Source organism: Podarcis vaucheri, assembly GCF_965113315.1.
Source record: "Podarcis vaucheri genome assembly, chromosome: 10".
Classification (NCBI taxonomy): Eukaryota; Metazoa; Chordata; class Lepidosauria; order Squamata; family Lacertidae; genus Podarcis; species Podarcis vaucheri.
This window is the reverse complement of record NC_138748.1, coordinates 38,397,746-38,416,671: the sequence shown is the minus strand read 5'-3', so window position 1 is coordinate 38,416,671 and position 18,926 is coordinate 38,397,746. Positions and strand designations below refer to the sequence as shown.

The 18,926-nt window shown below is 42.7% G+C and overlaps 1 long non-coding RNA gene across 1 annotated transcript in view; it reads right to left on the bottom strand.

Moving 5' to 3' along the window:
• Nucleotides 1-3,493: 3,493 nt before the first annotated feature.
• The window catches only part of LOC309542305, a 75,590-nt gene continuing 60,157 nt past the window's right edge, over nt 3,494-18,926 (bottom strand). The window contains exon 3 of the long non-coding RNA XR_014224170.1: nt 3,494-4,953. This is a non-coding gene — a long non-coding RNA (uncharacterized lncRNA). The remainder of the gene's footprint in view (nt 4,954-18,926) is intronic.

Genomic DNA, 18,926 nt, shown 5'->3' with positions numbered 1-18,926 from the left:
TTTGTTTAAAAGACTGCTTGCAAAAGGCCTTTCCCCCTCTCAGGTGAAAACTGAAGCCTGGCCAGCAGAAATTGTACCATTTCCAAAGGCAGTTACCCGATTACTGTGAGAATGAGGATTTCTGGATCAGTTGACACTTCCTTTTTCTACTGAGGTGCATGCAATTAAAGCTTGTTTTGTATCGCTGTAAGTGAAACCAGATATTAGTGAAATAATCCACTGTAGAACTTTAAAGAGAACATAAACTAGAAGCTTGCTGAACAGTACATCTTTAATTGCTTTGGCCTGATTCTTACCTTGTGGGTTCCCCCCTTATTTGTTTGTTTGTTTGTAAAGCTACAGCATTTCCACTCAGATGGCTTCCAGTCAGAAAGCTTCTCCTAAATCTTTGAGAAATGGCTTGTAAAAATGCATCGTCATTCTGCTGTCCAGGTATGTGTTGGAGAGAGGTGAACTTATCTGTGTGGCTTTTCAGGTGGGAGCCTTAGATCATTGAAACTACTGTACTCGATTAGTTATTGTGGGGAAGAGAAGGAAGGAAGGAAGGAAGGAAGCAAGGAAGGAAGGAAGGCGTGAAGGAGTGGCATTTTAGATGACTATATTTTGGTTTATAACTTCCAGAAGAAGTCTGGTGCTCTTTTGTAAACATTAAACATACAGATGATAAGGGATGATGGCAAAAAATTTACAGTGAAAAAAGGCAGCAATCAATAATGTTGCAATTCACTTTTTTGGCAAGGTTCTGTACAGGCCAAAATAGAATTTCCTTCTCAGGTGCAAAAACTGAATTTAAGGGGTGCTTCGCAACAAGGGGTACTCTTGCATTTGTGGTAGGAAAAGATGCAGACTTTCAATAGGAAGTCATGGGACATGCACCAATTGGCAACAAAGTAGGATGTCCACTCTGAAACTTTTGCAGGTGCAAACAGTACAGTGGGTACTGTACTGTTTACAAACAGTACAGGTTACAAACGCTTCGGGTTACAAACACTTCAGGTTACAAACTCCGCTAACCCAGAAGTAGTACCTCGGGTTGTGAGCTTTGCCCCAGGATGAGAATGGAAATTGCCCGCCGCCAGTGCGGCGGCAGCAGGAGGCCCCATTAGCAAAAGTGTGCCTCAGGTTAAGAACGGTTTCGGGTTAAGAATGGACCTCAGGAATGAATTAAGTTCGTAACCCAAGGTACCACTGTATTGAAGTTGAAATCAATAACTTCCCCAGTGCCATGTCTTGGGGAAATGGCCTCACAGACCAAACTGAACCGATCGCAGGCCAAGATTGGCCTGTGAAACAGAGGTTCCCTACTACTGATCTATATGAATAAGGTACTACTACACATTTGCATTCTATACTGTACTTATATGGGTGATTTTAGTGCTTAGATTGAAAACAACTTGTTATTACTCCTTTAAACTGCAATTTTCTTCCTGTCTCTCTGGCTGTCTTTCTCTATCAGAGTTGGCAGGGAGAAAACCAGTTCAAATGAGCTGAACAAATCGGGATTAAGTGGGAGAGGGCAGACTGGAACAATAGAAAAAGTAGACCTCCTCAGTTCCTGGTTTATAGACCTTTCCAGGACTTTTTTTTCAGCTGGAACTCACTGGCACTTAGTTCCAGCACTTCTCAGGGGTGCTATTGCTGTTCTAAGAGAATGAGGGAGGTGTTTATGGTGAGTTCTGACACCTCTTTTTCTAGAAAAATAGCAATGGACCTTTCTTTCTTTCTTTCTTTCTTTCTTTCTTTCTTTCTTTCTTTCTTTCTTTCTTTCTTTCTTTCTCTCTCTCTCTCTCTCTCTCTCTCTCTCTCTCTCTCTCTCTCTCATGAAATGCATTGGGGAAGAAAAGGGGGGGAAGAGAAGGAGTGGGAATTGTCCCAAGGTATGGTGCACAGAACACAGAAGGAAGTCTGCACACAAAGAAGCCAATGTGTGCAAAGTCCGTTGCAATTCTGTTTGTAGCTTACAGCACAAAAGCAGAGAAGATTTTGGAGCACAAGGAGCCAATAAAAGTACAATTCAAAGCAGTATAACTATTTAATGTGATGAATATGCTGCCTCCCATTTTCAACCCCAAATCTGCAGATATGCTGCAGACCACCTGAATGAAGCTCAAGGGCCATTAGTAGGCTGTGGACCAGTTTGGGAAACCCAGACCTAGGCTTCTTATGGAATCATAGAGTTGGAATCTTGACCACAGCCATCCCTGGGTGGGCTTGAACCACCAACCTTCTGGTTAAGAGTCAGACTCACTGACCCACTGCGCCACTGGAGAACATCTTACGTGATACAGTTTGTCTCATGCCTTTTAAGCATTGTAGAGAGAGAAAAGTGAAGGTGTATATTTAAATATGTATGTCATGGGTATACAAGTCCAGATTCACATACAGTTTAGTAGTTCCCAATTGACAAAGATATATCCTGTGTCTCAAGATGCCAGGGGCTCCTGTTTCATTTGTATCACAAGTTACATTGATCTCTGCTTTAACAGTTTTCCTCCTTTCATCTTCTCCAATTTACCACAGCCCGTGCAAAACTGATTGCAATCTCTTTTCAGAGTTATCTTGCTGCAGGCTGTTTGGATCTAACTGCACGCTTCTTCGTTGTTCTTTTGTGGCTTTCTTATTTGAGTCACTTTGCTAAAATGGAGACAGCATGTTCTGTGCTCTTATATAGCTTTGTTACATCAAGAAGGAATAGGCCAAATGATGATGATGAACATTTTATATTTATCTGTATTTGTAAATAGGTCACCTTGTGTAAGAAACCTACTATTTTTAAAACTGACTTTATGTATTATTTTGCCCTCTTGGTGCCAAGTGAGGAAGAGGTAAGACAGAGTGCAATGTGTTCTGATTGGTTCTTTGCCAGGACACTGGTCCTCAAGAGAATGCAGCAGCTCATCTGCTTCTTCTTCTTATTATTATTATTGAAAAAAGTAACTCCCAACCTATTTGAAATGTTGCTACAGACATTTTTGGTCCTGCTTTGGCAGAGTCAGAAAGGACATGTAGAGCAAAATTTCCTTTGCTAGCTGGCAGGAGCACTGGGCATACCCAGAGAACTATGAGGGATTTGAAGTTTGCAAGTTCCAATTTTAATAGCTGCTATCCCCAACACGGCCGGATTTAGGTTTGATGAGGCCCTCAGCTACTGAAAGTAATGGGGCCCTTTATATGTCCAGCTGTCCTTATTCAACAACAAATGGTTTTTTTGTGTTGAATATGTGCTATATGGTAATTTATGGGCCTAATAGGTATCTAAAGCCATTTGCAAATAACAAAATATGTATTTTATCAAAGTAATTGTTGAACTGAAATACAATTAAAAAGAAGAATATTAATAGTGAAATACAGTTAAGAAGAAGTATACAGGTAAAGGGACCCCTGACCAGTTGCGGACGACTCTGGGGTTGTGGCGCTCATCTTGCTTTACTGGCCGAGGGAGCCAGTGTACAGCTTCCGGGTCATGTGGCCAGCATGACTAAGCCGCTAGGTCAACAGAACTGTACAAGGTTGATGCCCAAATAATTTCTTTCTGTGGCTTAATGTTTGGAAACTGGACATCAATACATAAATCCCTTCTGTAAAAAACGTAAGGTTTGAATATTACATATTCATTTTCAGAATACCCTAACCTACCCCAAATAATGAATATTTTAAACATTTGGGGAGAAATTGTCATTTGAGGGCTGCAATCCCAGCCTGCTGATTTCTGCTGAGTGAATTATCTGAGAATCACGGCCACAGATGCACAGCTAACATGCACTAGAATTTACAAAGTCTGAAGGCAAATACTTCCAGTTCTTCGGCGATCAAGTCTGCTAGCAAGAAAGATTCGTTATTGTACTTGGGAATTGGGGCCCAGTTAAGCAAGTGATTATGCTGGAAGGTTTTGACAGTCAAGCTTAAATTTAACACAGTGCAGTCAGTTTCAAATGCCGAACTGCTGGGTGAGAACAGGTGTTAACAACTCTGTTCTTCTTCCTAAGGCGAGACAGAAAAAGCACAAGAGTGCACGGTGGGCCCTTTTAAAACTGTTGAGTCTTGTTCACTAACTGAGGAGGACTTGAAAAGCTTCAACGGTTTCCTAGACTTTATTAATTTAATATGTCTTTAAGTGGGCAGGGCTGTAAACATTAAGCCCATGAAACTTATTATAAAGTCTTCTCTTAAAAAGTAGAAAAATAAATATCCTGAAAATTCTGCAGAATAATATGTCATCCCCATATCTGGAATATAAACAACTGAGTACCATAAAACAGCTTTACTGGAGGGAGTGATAGGGAGAAGTGAGCACGATCATTATATTAAACATACAACTCACTGTATAAACTGTATATGCAAACTCTAAATAGTTCACTGTCTTGGATTCCAGGCATGCTAGAACGTTTGTGAGTGACATTTTAACAGATATTGCGGTTATCTGCTTAAGACGGGAAATATTAAGGACCCATTTATCACATGGCATCTGAGGTAAAAGTTCATCTATACATATTTAGACAGCTTTGGGCTTGAGGACTCTGGAGGGGGGGGGAGCACTGCCGTTTAAATGTTCCATCAGAATGCTTGTCCACTTTAACAGCGGCATGATGCAGAGAACACCAGCAGCCAAAGCAGAGATGAGGGACCTGGAAGGCCAAAGGTTCTCCATCCTGGGGGTGAACTGTCATCTTGTATGGAGATGATGTACTGATGGGGAAAGCTACACCATTGTAACCCCTTTCTGTTGAACGACTGTTAAATGTACAGGAACCCTGCCATACTGCCATAGAAATGCTAGGTGGCAATGATCTTACGGACAAATTGAAGAGGTGTCAAGGACACTTCTTCTTCTTCTTCGGCGATCACTTGTAGCCAAGTAAGATTGTCTTCCATGCCATGAACACCGTCTTAACAGTGAGTCCGTAAGCAACTGTGGAGGCCAATTCTGGATCCATATGTCTTTCCCAACACAGGCTGAAAAGTCAGCACAGAATAATTTCATGGCTTGCACATGATGCAGAATTTGGCTCCTCAGATTAAATCTGACCCTTTTGGAGGACTCTCAGCCCCATTCCCTGCATCCGGAGATGCAGCTGTGCATTCCGTGTACTTTATATGTAAAGCACTGTGTATCTGGGGGAGAGAGACTAGCAAGGGAAGATTAAACAGGAGGGAACCTCCATTGCAAGGTAGGTAGCAATGGAAGGGAAAGGGGTGACGAGGTTCCCTTGGTTTGCAGCTTTTTAATTAACCATTTTCTAGTGCGCCTGGTGCGGGAAGTATGTTTGAAAAATATTAACCTCTGCTCAGCTGACATGTTTGCCCTGTCTCTTTACTGCACATGCGCAGGTTGATTCTATATCAGTACCTCTTCCATTCTCCAACCCCCATCAGGCTGTGGGACGGGCACAGGTCTCTCTTGCCTGAGAGTCTGCAGAGGCCTTTAGAAATTAGTCCTTGGTTTGAATGATCAGCCCAATAGGGCTGGTGCAGAGAGAGGATGCAGCTTGCATACTTTGTATGCAGAAGGTCATGGCAACACAACCTTGTTCCAAGTCTGAGCAGAGGTCCACTCGGCTTAGTGTTTTTGACACTGCCTGGCAGAAGCTCATACGGGAATTTTTGCCAACCCTACCTGGAGGTACCAGGGATTGAACTTGGAACTTTTCACATGCAAATCATTTGCTCTACCACTGAGCGATGGCTTTGTTCCAGAATCACTCCTTGGCATCGCCAGTTTTAAAAGGATCTCTGGTATCAGGGCTGGCAAAGATATTTGCCTGAGACCCTGCAGAGCTGCGGCCTGTCAGAAGAGGCAATCCTGAGCTAGAAGGGTGAATGGCATACAGCAGCTTCTTATGTTCACAACAGAGAAGCGCTGAACTCCTGCCCAAAGCCTTTGGAAGCAAATGTCACCCATAACCCAGTCAGCAAATAGCTCACCCAGACAGCGGTTAGCAGATTCACTCTCATCTCCCTGAAACTGGAGAAGGTGACAAAGAAAATTGATTAGAGCTGTACTTTTAGAAACTGAAAGATGACTGTGGACTTTCCTGAAAGAGCTGGGAGATATCAGGGATGTGGGCTGAGGCAGAACCTCAAGAGGCAATGTCCCCATAGGCACCATGTTTGCCTCACCACCTTTGCTGCTGGCAGAGAAACAGTGGTGGCTTCCAACAAGCTGTCTTGTGACAGCTTGTGGAAATCTCATGAGATCTTGTGCGCTCAAAGAAATCTTCTGAAAAGCTCTGTAAGATCTCAGGAGATCTCGCCAGAATCCGCTGTGTGACCCAGGTAAGGGAGGCTTTGGTGAGGGGACTTCAGAGGCATGAAGGCACCTTCCTGTTTCACCTCAGGTGGCAAAACAGGCTGGCCCACCCTGTCTTGTTCTAACACATCAGGTACCTATGGCTGCAGATCATTCTAGTGCTGGCTACTTTTAAAAAGGCGGGGGGACGGGACCTTTTTTTTTAATGAAGAGCTGCGTAAGTTGCCAATCACACATTGCATTGACACAATGAGAGTGTTCCATATCTTTTCTTTTTTTAGAATCACAATATGGTATCAACATGAACAAAATTCACATTTCACACCAACGTATACATACACACCTATGGTACATATGCAGCTGCATTCTAGATAGTACAGTAAATCACAACTGATACATTAAGCAGGTAGGTAATTTATATTTTCTTAATGATGATATATGATGGCGTATTTTGAACATGTGATCTCATTGCAACTAAAGCTTTTCCTAAAGGAAAGTTAGCTCAACTCTTGCACCAAGATGAACAATTAGTGGCCCAATTTTCTGCACTGTAAACTTAGAAGGGAATTTTATTAATTCCGCTTCATATTTCAATTGGTTGCTTGCTGCAAACAAATTGACTTTGGTCTTTGGAAGCTATGAGGACCTTCCTCCCTGTACTTTCTAGGACCACTCCTCAATAATTTTATGGTGGAATTAAAAAAGCAATAACCTAGTGTTGTCTGTTCAGTAAACCGTTAGTCTTTTGCACAGTGGTCAGATCCTGAACACTGAACTGCTAAATCCTTGCAGAAAGTTCACAGGCAGTTTATGATTTACATCTTCGTCTATGTTGCTGAAAGGAAATGAGAGCACCCAGACGATCTAGTTCTCAATGCTAAACATCCTTGCAATTACCTATTTACACCTGTAAAGGTACATTGCTGTTTCTACCTTTCTCCTTTTCCTTTATCTGATGCTGATAAAAATCTTATATTACAGTTACCAGAAAAGATGAGAAATAGGTTACTAGAAGCAAAGCGGAAGGAGGAAGCACACACCTTTTCCACCCAGACAGAAATTTCATGGCACTTCCTTTTCAGTGTTGCGTTAGAAATGGAGTTCTAGATAGTGGAATGAAAAGTAAACACAGACTTCCTCATTCAGGAACAACAGGCAGGTGAGGCTTGCAAAAAAAAAAAAGCATGGAGAGGACCAGTGTTTTTCTTGTTGAATATGTGTCTATTTTCCCATATGTATTTTAAATAAATGCAGTATCTGTATATTCTCCATTATCACATGGTGAACTTTTGGATACGAGTGACAACTTTGTCTGCCAAGGCCTGGTAATTTGTTGACCTTGAGTTCGCTTGGAGATGCATGCACAGTGCTTTCTTGTTTCGAGGAAGTGCCTTCTTAGAAAGCTTGGCTCAGGTCTAGGTACTATCAATGGGTAGAAATGGCAGGATAGCGGATAAGCATTAGAAGACATGTCCTAATTATATAAGACAATGGGGCAGTCTGCCTTGAGGAGCTGGTGGAATAGGCTCTCTGCTACAAGTATTTCAGCAAGGATCAGCCATCTGCCATTGTTGCATCCTGCATTGAGCAGGGAGGGGAGTTTGGACTGTATGAACTCCCATTTCCCTTTCCAGCTCTATGATTCTAAGATATTCCCAGTGCTCTGTCCTTCATTGCTCCTAACATTTAATTTCTACCTATAGAGAAAGTGTGGCTGGAGTGTTGGACTTGGATGGCAGAATGCCCACCTTTTGACCCTTGTTGAACCATAAAGCTCAACGGGTGGGCTTGAGTAAGTCACTTTGTCTCAGCTTAGAACTTACCTTATAGGATCACTGTGAAGCCAGAAGACCTCAATGAACTCATTGACAAAATGGGGTGGTGGTGAGATGCAAATTTGACCAGTTACATAAATCATAGTATAGGCCAATGGTTCCACATTTTGCATGCAGAGGTCACAACACTAATGGTTCCTCATTGTTCCGTATTTACTTGTCAGTTCCAGCTCATCATAACCAGGAAGCTGCCCATTTGCACCTCCCAGGTGTGTGGCATTGTTTCCTGTACACAGTGTTGGAAATTTGGCAATACACTTGAAGAGCCTTTGCTTGGAATGATTGACTTGAGAGTCACAGCAGTGGGTGGAGATTCAGGCTGTTGTTCATCCTCAGGCAGTTAAGCAAACTGCTAAAACAGCTGTGAATGCACCTTGACTAATCATTTCCTTCTACTAATGCTGAGGAGATCTTCAGTTGATAACTCATGTGTGAGCTCCAGGCAACAAGCAACCTTCTCCAAGGACTATTGGCAGCACATCTAAGGCTCGGCTTAAAACAGGTGCTAGTGTTGCATTTTAAATGTATAATAATAATAATAATAATAATACTCTGAGCATTCCAAATACTTCTTTGTTGTTGTCCCAGCAGTTAGCTCAGTATCCTGACTGCAGTTATACATCACTCCATTTAATACTAAGATACACATATTACAATTCAATACTCTCAAATACTTGATGTCAGGGGTGGAAAAAGATGTTCAAACTGAAAGGACCTGTGCTAACTTCTCACTGGGTTTAGATGTGGACATGCTTGGTCCTCTGCAATCAAAAGGTGAACAAAGTTTAGAATAAGTTCCTAGTGTGTACCTGTTGGAGGACAAACAGAGAGTTTTTTCTTCCATGTTCTAGGCACCCAGAGATCACAGCATTGAAAGCAGCACAAATAATGTGTCAGGACAGTTTTGATTCATTTTCTCCATGGTGTATGGAAATGGGCATGCTTTGCTGAGTCAGCCTTCATTAACTTTTAAGTGCTTAGGGTCTCTAGAAGTCTTACTCCAGACCTGCCTGACAGCTAGGTTAGACAGAGAGAGAGAAAGCGGTTTGAAGACACACAGTGAGCTTCACGGCTGTGTAGGGATTTGAAACTTGGTCTCTCAGATCCTAATCCAGCACCCTAACCACTATGCCACACCGCGACCTGGTAAGACTTTGGCACATTTTCCTCAGCTTTAAGAACTTTGGCCACATTTAGAAGGTAAATCAAACCTACTCTTACTGTGGTTGTTGCATACATTTCTTTAGGTCACCCGGCTTAATATGAGTGGAGTGATTTTCACAGGCAGGATCAGCCAATCCCTGGAAGGCATTGATACACTTCCAGCCACCATGATGGGGTAATAACAAGTAAAATATATGGACTCAGCTGGCAAAATGGATGGGTTCTTGGGTCCCAAGCTGAGTATCAACCTTGGATCCATGGCCAGGTGGTTCCTAACTTCTTCCTCTGATTCCTGACTATCAGAAACTGTTTATTAATGAGTGTGACACTCCCTGGTTTCATTTTAACTTATTTCATTGGGAAACATGAGCCTGGACTGACTTCCACTGAGGTAAATAGAAATTACCTTTGCTGGGTAAAAGCAGTTTTGGAACCTTGGTGGCCAAATTAGATTTATGAGCACTGAGATAATCCAGGGACATTTCACAAATAGGTTGCTTAACAGGCTCTCAAGGACTTTGTCATGTAGCATTGGAAAACAATCTTTGAGCCCAACTAGTTGCATCAGTTCCTAACATGGTCTCCTTATTTCGGAATCTCATACTTGGCCTCCAGACACAGGTTTTAAGACTGTATGCTTAGGCATTAAAAATGGTGTTTTCTGACCCTTTATGAAGTTTTATTTAAATTTTGAGAGATTAGCAGTCCAAAGCTCCCTGACATCCAGATTGTTAGGATAACAGCCTTTCTTTCTTTCTTTCTTTCTTTCTTTCTTTCTTTCTTTCTTTCTTTCTTTCTTTCTTCCTTTGCGCATTGCTATCTCCATTGCCCAATGGATGCATATGTGCACCTCCAGCGACACAGCATAGAAGGGGATTATGACTCCCTCTAGATGTGTATTGATGTGACGGTGCATGCAGATAACATCCAAGTTTTAAGCTAATTTTAAATAGTCATTTGCCTGCTGTTGCAGTAAACACCCAGCAACGCAGCCACTCTCCGGCAGCATTGTCTGCGATGCCTCGCCCTGAGGAACAACCCCTTCCTCAGAGTGGGACATGGAGCACCCAGGGTGTTTTGTTAGCAGCATGCAGGTGAGAAAACAGGAAGGAGAATTGGTGGTAGTAGTAGCTAGCCAGCCGCTTGCTGCTACGGTGGTGGTGGGTGCACTACAAGCGCTGGAGGTGTGGGTGCGCACTGTCCTCCATTCCTCCTGGCCCATCTGAGCCACATGGTTCACAATAGGACTAGCCTGCTTCTATGAAGATTGGTATGGTGAGGCTGCTTTCCCTGATGGTTAAATATAATAACTAGTGTTGACACTTATTTTTAGTCCTCTTAGGGTGATCAAGGGACTCCAGTCAATGATGGAGTTGTGCCATCTGTACCTGCTGAGGTGACTGAAACATTTCCTGGACCAGAGGATCCAGCCATCATACAGGTCTTTCTAAGGCTGCAGAAACTACTTTCTTCCAAAAAGTGACACAGGAATGAATCCAGTGTTACTTCTACTCAGAGTAGGCTCACTGGAATTGATGGGCATGGGTTCATCCATTTCAGTGGGTCTACCTTAGATGGATACAACCTACAGAGTGTGGATTGTTTTTGGTCCACAGCACCTATTCATAAACCCGACCAGTGCAATCAAATCTAATTAGGAAACAGTATTAAGGGCCCATCCTAGCAATTGGGCAATTTCAGTCTGCTAACAAAAAGAATGAAAATGTAAATTATAGTAAAAAATGTCTGTTTTTGCCAGAAGGGAGATAACTTCCTGCCGACATTGAATCCATCCCAAAAACCTGTTTTCTACAAGCTCTGCGTTATCGTGAACTTAATTAAGATGGAACTTAATTACATTTCTTTCACATTAGGTACACCAGAGCTAGTCAGAGCATTTGGTTTTCTCCTCACACCAGTATTTTTTGAGCACACACTAGGAGGTCTGTCTATTTGGCTGTTTAAACCATTAACTGGGGGGAAAAGTGTTTGTCAGCCAAGCTTCTAGGTTACTTAATGCATCAAAAACATCACCCAAGCAACGAATTATTCTGAATGTGAAGGGAAATAGGGTGCCCTTCAGACTGTCACTGTTCTGCAGAAGGGATTCAAGTGTATACTGTAAATTTAGGTTGGTGCAATTAAAGTGAGTGACGGGGCACTTTAATGATAGTGCAACAATTATTTATTTATTTTTTTAATTGCTGTTTAGAAACTGTCGAGGAAATGCATTGAAAAGTGAGATGTGGGATGAACTAAAGAAATACAGTATGGATGGTTTAAATTTTAGTTAGGGCTTTAGTTAACTCCGTAACCTTGCATTTCCCCCATCTATTGTAAGAGCTGAAGACTCCAAAAGTATTTAAAATCCCACCCAATAGGTTAGAAAGTTTACAGTGAATAGTGTAAAGCAGTTTGGCATGTAACCTTGCCAACTCAACATGGATCCTAAACTGCCCAGGCGCGTTATGTTTCAGACAATAATTAACTGATAAGCTTGTATGGTTTTCCTCATGAATGAATTCTGCAGGAATTACAAGTTTAAGCATAGCCTTGGCACATACTTGAGGGAAGTGTACATATGTTTGCTGTGTGCAAAATTGCCATTCAAACCATTAGAATTCTTATCACTCAAAACTGCGCCAGGTATGTATATGAAGAATAGTCATCTTAAGTGTATTAACCTTATCCCAAATATTGAATTTAAGTGATGCCTGACTTTCCAAGTAACCTCCTTTATCAACCTATTCAAATTCAATTTAATAATTTGAGAAATGTCTCTCTTGGAACCAAAAGGCCAAGATATGTTAAGACCTCTGGCACCAACAAAATCACCAGCTGGTATACAAAGTAGGTGAACTACAATTACCCACTGACATTGATTCAGATTTTGACCAATTAATTGTATACCCTGAAATTCTATCAAAACAATTAATTATTGTGTATTAATTCTGCTGTATATGTTTCAGATCTACTAATAATAGTAATAAATCGTCAGTGACAGTCCAGAAGCACCCTCAGAAGCAATGGTGGTGCAATCATGTGACTGCTTCTTCCACTCAACCCACATTTTCAATATTACAGTTTGATAGCCTAATTAGCCCTCCTATGCTTTGTGAGAGAAAAGGACAAGTAACTGTGCAAAATACTGTATTTTTCTGTGTATAAGACTATATTTTTTCCTAAATTTTTGAAGTTTAAAATAAGGGGTTGTCTTATACATGGATAGTGCATAGTGCATTTTCTTAATTTTGAATCCCCCCAAATAGGGGGTGTCTTATATACGGGGGCGTGTTATACACGGAAAAATACAGTATATATATTTTCTATACTAGTAGCTGGTATCTCTGATAGGTAATTAACATGCTGCCTTCTGGGGTATTTCTAGGACAGGGGTCTGCAACCCGCGGCTCCGGAGCCGCATGTGGCTCTTTTACATCTTTGCTGCGGCTCTGGGGCGGATATTAGCGAGGGGAGGAGGCGCATTGTGCGCCCCGACACTCCTCACTGTGGTGGGCACTGTACTGGCTGTGATGTCGCATGAGGGTGGTGCGTGCATTAGTCACGCACCATCCCGACGTCACCTTCCCGCCCGCTGTCAGATCGTGGCTCCGGAGATATATTTGTTTTAAATGTCGTAATGGTTTTGCGGCTCCCAGTTGTTGTTTTTTCTTCGGAAATGGGTCCAAGTGGCTCTTTTTGTCTTAAAGGTTGCAGACCCCTGTTCTAGGACATATAACCCCATGGTATCTAAGCAATGTGCTTCAGTTAATGATGAATGCTCACCCTTGCACGGTGCCAGTAACAGCACACGAAGATCCTTGCAGGAAGCCAGAGAGCAGCTGTCACTCAAACAATGCTCCATTTTTAGTTGGATGAGTAATTGTTGTGCTTCTGACCGCAACAAACATAGTCACTTAGACACAAATGTAGCCTATAGTAGGTTATTACATATCTGGGAAGTCTCATCCGTGAATGGTCTACAATTGAGCCTGCCTCAAAAGACACCATTAGCTTAGGTTTCAATTGACTATGGCCAAGGGCTCAAAAAGGTCACCTTTGGGGAACTGGTTCTCCCCCCAAAAAATAATATTTTTTTTTGTTTTGTTTTACAAAATTAAAATTATAATCATACCACAACACTTCCACAATCAACAGATTCCTCTGAATCTCTGGACTTCCCACCTTACCCTCCATGGGTTCTATTGTTAAGCCTTTTCTACTGCATCTTATTCCAATATTCCAAGTTCTTTTATAACTCCATTATATCCATAGTTCTCGTTACATTCCAAGTGTTATTTCAGTCCTACTAGTGCTTTCAACTACTTACAGCGATCTTCTAAGTAATTTATAAATTTCTCCCATTCCTTATTAAAGTTTTAATAAAGGAGCCAACTGCTTAGCTTGGCAGAGATGAAAAAATGCCGCCTTTGTTATAGCTGCAATCTGCGCCTCCATGGAGAGGGAGGTATCGAAGATTACACCCAAACTCTTAACGGACGGTGCTGGCACTAATTGCACCCCCGCAAGAGATGGGAGTTGCCCCCTCAATCCCATATCGTCCCGTCCCAGCCAGAGGACCTCTGTCTGCATTCGTTTCTGCAGCTATAACAAAGGCGGCATTTTTTCATCTCCGCCAAGCTAAGCAGTTGGCTCCTTACCTCTCTCGCCCTGACCTAGCCACTGTGATCCACGCGACGGTCACCTCCAGACTGGATTATTGTAACTCGCTCTACGTGGGGCTGCCCTTGAGACTGACCCAGAAACTCCAGCGGGTGCAGAATGCCACGGCGAGACTCCTTACGGGGTCTTCGCTGCAAGATCACATTCATCCGGTGCTATACCAGCTGCACTAGCTCCTGGTGGAGTACAGGATCAGGTTTAAGGTGCTGGTTTTCACCTTCAAAGCCCTATACGGCCTAGGACCCTCGTACCTACGGGACCGCTTCTCCTGGTATGCCCCACAGAGGAACTTACGGTCTTCAAATAAAAACATCTTGAAGGTCCCAGGCCACAGAGAGGTTAGGCTGGCCTCAACTAGAGCCAGGGCTTTTTCGGCTGTGGCTCCAACCTGGTGGAACGCTCTGTCACAAGAGACAAGGGCAGGACTTGACATCTTTCCGCAGGGCCTGCAAGACAGAGCTGTTCCACCAGGCTTTTGGTCAGGGCGCAGCCTGACTCCCTCCTCTGGCAATCTTTACAGAACTTTAGTATGGTTGCCATCAATTTTGATTTTAATTAATTTTTATAATGTTTTTAGAATGTTGCACTATTTTAGTGTTGTTAGCCGCCCTGAGCCCGGCTTCGGCTGGGGAGGGCAGGATATAAATAAAAATTATTATTATTATTATTATTATTATTATTATTATTATTTTGGTCTTCCTGGTTCCTGAGCTTTCTGGTCAGTTTTGCCATTTCAGCATAGTCCAACAACTTAATTTGCCATTCTTCTCTGGTAGGGACTTTATCTCTTTCCATCTCTGGGCTAACAACATCTGAGCAGCTGCCATTGCGTACATAAAAAGTCTCTTCTGCTCTCTTGGAATTTCAGGACCCACAATTCCTAATACTTGGGAAACTTATTCTGATCAAATGTGAATCAAGGTCTGAAGTAAAACATGAGTTGGCTCCATACAACGTAACTCAACTACAACCAAATCCCGTTTGTTTTGCCCCTTTGATACTATATTCCCAATGGGAGGGTGAAAAGCAAACATTATTTAGTCCTGTCTGAATTCCCACAGGGATCCAATTATGTGCCTGTTCCATTGGTGTTAAAAAGCTAGATGGCAAGCCTCTGGTTAATGAAAGGAAAGCATTTGAACGACAGGAAATCATTAAAACGATTCAAAAGGAAATGCCACAGAAGTGGAAATGGTGCTGAAAAGGGAAACTAATATGAGAAAAGGGGTTGGAGCAAATTTTCTATGAGGAAAGGCTGAAGTTTTGTTTTTTTGGAGCTGGATAGCACTTCCAGACTATTGCTATATTTCAGTGGGATCCATTCACATACTGGCAAATTCAGGTTGAGAGAAAAAATAGAGTTGACTGAGAGGTCTTGCGCAACAAACCCACTTCCCCAAAAGGTCAGGGTTGGGGTTTTTTTATGATAAGGAAAGTGCCAGTATGCCAGGATGGTTATTGTAAAATAAAATAAAATTGAAATATTTAGAGGGATTTATGGAACAAGCCAAATCTGGTCTGTAGCTATAGATGAAAAATTAACTCATAAATTGAAGGACAGTAGAGGAAAACAACAACAAACAGACTCATTTTTAGCTATGTGGCCAAGGCTATACGTGAGTGATGATAACCATGTTCAAATATGGCACTATGGAATTATTGGAGGCTCTCCAGCTTTGAACATGAAAATATCACAAGATGCCCTTGGGCAATATTCTGATACTAAAAAAGTTAAGGGGGTTGGAGAGGACATGTTATAACCCTCCCAGACCAATAATTATTAGTTTTCCAAAGGATGGTGAATGCAGTGACCCAAATTTGTACCTCTGCTTTTTGTGTGTGATACACTTAATTGTTTTTCCTGTTTTATTATATGTTATTGAATTATATAGTTTTGATCAACATAAATAAAAAGAAAGGTTTTTTTAAACTCCCATCATCCCTCACCATTGGCCATGCTGGCCAGGGTGATGGGAGTTTTAGTTCAACATCATCTGGAAAACACATTGGCTCCCTTTGACATAGGAAGCTGCCTTATATTGGGTGGGACAATTGGGTGGGACCCTCTAGTCCAGTATTGTCTACATTGAGTGGCAGTGACTCCCCAGAATTTCAGGAAGAGATCTCTGCCAGCCTTAAGTGGAGAAGCCAGAGATTGCAATTTGGATTTCCTTCATGCAAAGCCAATGGTCTGGTCTCTCACTGAGCTACAATCCTTTCCCAAGAGCATTGGGGATTCTGATAATGCCTTTATAAAGAACGTAGACATTGCATTCCTCTCCATTTTCGCCTGCAATTTCTCCCATAGGACCCTCTGGGCACTTTAAATTACTGTCATTTGTTTTGGTATGCTTGTCACCAAATTCCAAAAGGAAGGGAAATATTCGCTCCACTTGTTGCAACAAACTGCTGCTTCTCTTCCCAATGGACACAATTGCGTGGCGAGTTCCTGCCCCCCACCAGGACAAATAAAGACACGAGACACTATAATTTAAGGTTAATTGGGCGAATTAGGCCACAACTTTATTGAATTCAGGAATGAGAGGCATTGGCTTAGGCAATGGTCCTATCGACTATCCAGCTCCAGCCCATTTGCTGGAGACACGGGGAAGGGTTAACACTATATCGGGGGAGTCCCCTGCCAAGGCACGTCGACTAGGAGCTCCCCCGGGTCACCGCTCGGGGGCGTGCCTTTGGCCCACACCTCCATAGGCTTCGGACAGGGCCACGCCCCCCAGAGTCCTTTAACAGACCACCCTTCGCTCACTGGGGGGAAGTGATGGGGTCCCTCCCCCCCACATCCACTTAACCCCTTCTTAACAATGCCTACCACCAATGCCGAAGAGTTGTGACGAGTTGCTACGAGGTAGGCGAAAAACCAAAAGGCTACAAGTTGCCAATTGGGAAAAATTCCTACCATGCCCCTTGCGGCGACAGACCGAAGTCCATAGCAAAGTCAAAGACCTACCTAAAGCCTACCTAAAGGGAGGGAGGGTGGGAAAACGTGAGGGCTAGCCGGTGAAAATAGGGCAGGCCACGCCCCCCAGCCAGCCAATCGGCTGGGTGGGGGGGCAGACCCGGCCGGGATTCCCCTGTTCTCACGGGGGCTGAAACCAGCCCCCGCTCACGAGGGGGTGGGCGTGAAGCCCGCAACCCCACCTCCTGGGCAGGCTGGAATTGGCTTTATCAGAGCAGCCCGAAGGTCATTATTGTTGCTATCTGCTCTGATATCTTTGAATAGAAGCTGGCATGCATATGGACACTCTTTCCAGGAGCGGCTGCTTTTACCTGGAGGCATGCAAAACAGGGTCACTGGGTGGACAAAGGCACCCAGCCCTAGTTAGCTCCAGGCAATAGCCTGGTATTTTATGCAGAGACTGAATTTCTCCTGCCTCTGCTTATGCAGATCATGCAACTGCAGGGCAGGGCAAAACCGTGTCATTGTAGTATTTCTTTATCAAGATCCACCGATCAATCAGGAATATTACAGGATGTTCCCTAGATAAGGCAAACCAGAATAAACATGCTGAAATGCTTTGCATTTCTACGAAAGCGTGGTACAGATTAAAACAGGTATGGGAGCTACCTTCACTTTATAAAGCAAAAAAAGCACACACACTGATGTAAGTTTCTTGCCAAAGTCACCTTGCCAAGGCAGAGCCAGGAATACAAGCAAGGTCATATGACTCAATCCCCAAGCTTTAGCCACTAACTAGGCCCTGATTCATTTGCTACAGTGGAGTGGAGGGATAGGTCTGAGCAAGGAGAGCTTTGTTCAAAGTCTATAGATCTGTTCATTTGGCGTGTACATTTGATTGCTTCATCCAAATGGCCAAGTGTCTTATCTATCTGGCTAAACTTTGCCCTTAGTAAAAAACATCATTATATCCAGTCAAAGCAGGGCTGTTCTCATTTCAGCAAGACAGATGCAAAAATGGAAGGCTGGGTGACAAAAGTACGAAACATGTGTCCCCCCCCCCCCCGGATATCACTCCCATCGCTCTCTGAAAATTCTTAAGATTCAAAAAGCCTGCAGAAATTTCCTCTTCGTTATTCTCTCTCCCATGGTATTTTTAGACTCTCTTCATAATGTGTTTATAAAACAGAATTGTTCTTTCCTTTCAGCTGCGAGTCACTCAGTTAATGGGAATTTCTCCTTAGACTCCTTCAGGGATGAGCAGTGCATAGATGTCTGAGCAGGACTTTTGGGGTTACAGAGTGAAGTTTTTGGTGAGTCCAGAATTCCAGCTCAGCACAAATATGTTTATGATTATGATGATAATAACAACCAATGACGACTTAGTGGGGAGAAATGGCTTTACCCGCGCGTTTTTCTGCCCACTGGCTGAAAAGCAAAACAAAAAGCAAAACAAAACTGGTCAACCCATTTAGTGGGGGATTAGATGCTAGGAGCACATCAGTCGCTGTTGAAAGTACATAGCAAGTTGGAGCGTTACCTTTAAAATATCATAGCAAAAACAAATATTGACATATAATGTTTCTGCATACATAACTGGATAGTTGATGTTATGGTTTTATAAGAGGTTGCAGAGTTCATTAAAAAGTTCCAAAATAATCTTTATTTGTTACACTCTTTTTATTGGTCTTTTGACTAACCTAATGGAAGAACATGGTAATTTATATTATTGTAAGGCGTGCCCCTTTCCTGTGTCCATCAGAACTCCTGATACCATAAAGCTACATATGGAAAAGTTTCTGGAGGCAAATAGATTCACCTTTCCATTCTGTAGACATTCACAGCCACAGTCCTGGACAGAGAATTGTTACATTGTTTGTTATTCACACTTACTTGAGAGTAAGCCCTATGATTGAGCATTATGTTGGCGCCCAAGTGAATAGAATCAAACATTTTGATTCCTTGTTTCCTGGGATTTCGTGTTGGTGTTTCCTTCTGAAGTTACTTTGTTCACAAATGGCCACTTTCAGGTCAGTATTACAGGTTCTGAACAAAATGCTGGGTCCCAAAAGTCTGCTGT